Below are 4,493 nucleotides of genomic sequence, written 5' to 3'. Positions count from 1 at the left end.
AAGCACATTTGTACATTTGTTGCCATCATCATTCTCAAAGCATTTGCTTTCTGCTTGAGCCCTTGGTATCAGCTCCTCGTTTTCTCCCCCCTCAATATTCAGTTCTTCAAACAACCAAAGACTTTCATTTTTTCTGTAGTTCTTTCCGTTTGACTGATGTTGAATGTGCTCTTCCCTGTTGATTTGCTAATCTCAGCTCTTTGCACATAGCATCAAAATGCTTTACTTTGTCTTCTCAAGCCAACCTTTGCATTTTTTTTCTTCAGCTCCTAATCTTCATCACTTCTTCCATTGTCTTTGTGTCCCCTATGCCATTAAGGTAGACTCTGTTTTGAGAAGGGAGCTCTTCTTCAATTTAAAAAAAAAAAAGATAATTAACCATTTAATATCAAAAGGGTCACATTTACCCAGAGACAATGTTCAGAGGGTTAAAAAAAGAAGGGAGAAAGAAAACAAGAAAGGCAGGATTTACCTAATGCAACTCATCTTTGAATATTTTGCCTGCTGCTTCCATGAGCACTGATTGTAGATCCAGCAAGACAACATCCTTGACAGCTTCAATCTCTTCTCTAGCTATTAGGTGTTACCTACTAGTTGTTGGTAATTACTTGTTCAGTTGTGAGGATTCTGGTTTTGTCCACATTGAGCTGTAATTCCTAATTTTTATCAGCAAGTGTTTTACGTCTTTGGTACTTTCATCAAGCCAGGTCCTGTCATCTGAATTACGTCACAGGTTGTTAACAAGCCTCCCTCCAAATCTAACAGTGCTTTCTTCTTCCTGCAATCAACTCTGATTAGTTGCTCAGCATACAGACTGAGCGCCTTTCCGGATTTTAAACTAAGCCGTATTCCCTTGTTCTGTTGGTGTCACACAACCTCTTGATCCAATTACAGGTGCCTATGGACAGTACAAATGGTTAAGCTGGCAGGTTCAAACCCACCCAGAAGGGGCTCAGAAGAAAGGCTCGATGATCTACTTCCAAAAGGTAATAGCCACACACCTCCCATGGGGCATAGTTCTACTCTGCAACACCTGGGTCACCCTGAGTCAGAATCACTCTATGTCAAGAAGTAATTAGAAACGCCCCAGCCCAGTTCATAAGTCCAAGACTAGTCCACAAGTTCATCTTCAGACTCATGCAGTCACAAGCAATGAAGCAGAAGGCAGGGAGCTCACAGGTGGTGGGTTCAGTCCTGTGGCTCCAATGGCGGTGGCTCTGGCAGCAATCAGGTAAGTCAAGCAGAAAGGGGAAGGAAGAGAGGAGGGGGTTCCCTGGGTCTTCCTTAGGAGAAGGCCATGCAACATCAGGCTGTGATCTGATTGTTGGGTTGAATATCACCCCTCCACTTTTATATATCTTCAAGCTAACATGAAATCCTGTAACTACCACACACACTTCCCCTGAGGGTTTCAGCTACTGAGACTGAACATTAGGTCACATGACACCACCAGAGGCAGGGCACCACCACATCTGTTCTGTTACCATGTTTTACAGTACCAATGCATGGGGGGAAAAATGCCTGTCTTCCCATCATTTGAAAGTTATCTATAAATCCAAGGAGCCAGCATTGAATTGTCCTATTTCTCCCAAAAACAGAAAAAGAAAATCTTACACTGTCCCATAGAAAATGTTCAATAAATAATTGGAGGCAATGTAGACTCATTGGCAAGAACCAGAACTGGAGATAGAGATACAAGGTCGCATGCGATACACTGATCCATTTATTAGCTGAGGAAAGATGTATAAACTACCTACTATTTCCACCATTAGATGGATTATATGAGATAGCAGTAGATTCTCTCTACCGTAGGAATTAAATGAAATAGTGGTGTCTAAGACCTTTCACACAATGTCCCGAATGCATTAAACATGCAGTTCAAAGAAACTATTGTTATTATATTTTCTTAATTATGGGAGAAGCTTTTTTATTTACTATTTTTTAATTTGTGAAATTGAGGTGTCCTACTTTCAATGTTGAAAAATATATATAACATCTCTTTTCCCCAGTTAATACTTTCAAAGGCTACCATTAATTCAAAGAAATATTGTATTGTCAATATTATCTTAAAATCACAATGAAATTGTTTTTATTAACTGAGCTTTTCCAAATCTTCTCTTGGGAGAAAGATGAGGCTTTCTTCTCCCATAAAGATTTATAGCCTTGAAAACCCACAGTGATAGTTTTACTCTGTCCGTTGAATTGAAATCAATGGCAGTAAGTTTGCTTATTTTTCAGTTTTTCTTAATCTTCCTTTTTCCACCATCACTAAATACAGCAGCAGAATGAGTCTCTTATTCTAATTCTGCCCCCCTGAACCAATGCTTAACTTCACTGTCGAGCATTCGTGTTTATATTCCCTATTTATGTTAGCACCTTGCCTCCGATTGCTACAAACGTTGAACGTAGACATGTTGCTTTTTGCTTATTATTTATCTGCTAATGAGTAGATAGCACTGTATGTGTGGAGTTCTGTGTTTAACACGGGGTTTACTATCTGTTGAGTGAAATTAGCAAACATATGAAGAGCTGCATGGAGATATGTGCAGTTTAAACTTCCATGCAAGAGAACTTGCAGGAAGATCAGCTACTTCTGACATAATTAGGTTGAACAGAGCCATGTGGAATTCATTTTCTTGCTTGGCTGTCAGTCAAAGTGAGGGCTATTGTAAAAGGAAGTGCTGAACTATGAAAACCAGCAGTCAAGCTGTACTGAATCACTGATAGGCATACCTAAATGAAAATTATGTATATGATTTTAGTTATTTGCTGAGCTAAAAAGAAGAGCAGAGAGGCATTTTCCAAAATGGACGTAATGGGGTATCTATTGCTTCACAAATACTATGATAACATTCATTCCAACACTACAAATTATTTCAGGTGCTGGCAAAGAGTCTAGACCACACCCCACACCCCACACCCCCGCCCATGCTTGACTGGTTTATATAGAGTTAAATCTTTTTGATACCAAAATCTTTGTAACAGATGGTTTACAAGTCTCTGTCTATTTACTAGCCAATCTGTTATGTGTGAGATGTCATTGTTTTGGAAAATAAGTTCTAATATCAAGTATAATTGTTTTTATGTTTACATGTTACAGTATAAAAGCATATACATATATAAATACGAATGCATGTGGGTTTTAAATAATAGTTTCACATGGTTGCGGGGTAGGTAAAGGAAATTTTAAGGGCCACCAAGCTAAAATGAGATGAACTACCACTCCTATATGAATATTCATACCTAATATATATTAAATAAGTGACAATTAATTTTGAATCTCATCACAATTAGTTTTAGTTTTCAATCCTAGTTTTGATTTCTCAAAAAGTCCTCTAATAATAACAAAACTTATGGGAGTGCCCACTCATGGCACCCTCTGTTTTCTTACAATTTGACACCAATCCATGACTTTTAAAACAGCATGCTCAGGTTTAATTCTAAGAAATAAGTTAATTCAAAATTTCAGTAAAAATAAATACTCTTAATGAGTTCAGATAAGATATAATTCTTTTGATGATTCTTAATGTCCAATAAACTGATTCCACTTAGTGTGAAAATTCTATTTATTGTCCATTTCCTTTAGTAGCTCCAATCTAGTACATGTAAAAAAAAATCTATATAAAATAATACAGCTGTAGTTGAAATTAGGCAGTGTTCCCAACTACTAATTGTCCCTCATCAATTTCATGGACCTAGAAGTGAGTTTTCATTGGCAAATTAATTAAAAAATTTTAACTGTTTGGAAAACATTAGCTGTTGGACCTGATATAACGTACTAGAGGATGTCATAATGTAGTGGAACATGCTCCCAAGCAAAACTGTGGAGCTCCACCACAGTCTGGTATGCGCTCTTAAACAACTTTTTTAAAAATTACGTTTTCTGTTCTCCATTTTCCGTAACTGGAAAAATGGAAGTTTACTTTAGTTGATTTCAAGATTTCTTGCATTTCCAACACTATTCTGATTCAATATCCAATTCTTTTATTTTCTGCCAGAAAATATATTTACTCTCATCTTCTTCTCAAAGGAAGGAAGTACCTCTTAAAGAATACTTTTTCTTTAGAAGAAACCACCATTACTCCAAAGAATTCCCCAAAAAGGGAAAACCCAACAAACAACTAACAATTCCTAAAAAACAAGCCAACGAACCTTTAAAAAAAATTCCGGCCAAAAAAAAAACCCCCGGGAAATGAAAAAAAAAAAAAATAAAAAAACTTAAAAAAAATAACTCAAGAGAGAAGAAATCAAGATGAAATGTAAGAAGAATGAGAAGTCTCAATGGAAGACAATAAAAATCGTATTGGCCATAAACAAGCAGTCATCTAGCTCAGAAGCAACAAAGCCCACATGGAAGAAGCACACAGCCTGTGTGATCACGAGGTGTAGAAGGGACCAGGTATCAGGCATCAAAGAACAAAAAAATCATATCATTGTGAATGAGGGGCAGTGCAGAGTGGAGACCCAAAGCCCATTTGTATGCAGCTGGACAC

At 37.2% G+C, this 4,493-nt stretch overlaps 1 long non-coding RNA gene across 1 annotated transcript in view; it reads left to right on the top strand.

Annotated features, from left to right (window-relative positions):
• Positions 1 to 928, top strand: part of LOC123522339 — a 12,502-nt gene extending 11,574 nt beyond the window's left edge. The window contains exon 3 of the long non-coding RNA XR_006680607.1: positions 895 to 928. This is a non-coding gene — a long non-coding RNA (uncharacterized LOC123522339). The remainder of the gene's footprint in view (positions 1 to 894) is intronic.
• The last annotated feature ends 3,565 nt before the right edge of the window (positions 929 to 4,493 follow it).

The sequence above is a fragment of the Echinops telfairi genome, unplaced genomic scaffold (assembly GCF_000313985.2).
Source record: "Echinops telfairi isolate 266 unplaced genomic scaffold, ASM31398v2 ScPeMD7_5868;HRSCAF=6743_0, whole genome shotgun sequence".
NCBI lineage: Eukaryota > Metazoa > Chordata > Mammalia > Afrosoricida > Tenrecidae > Echinops > Echinops telfairi.
This window is presented reverse-complemented; position numbering and strand designations above follow the sequence as displayed.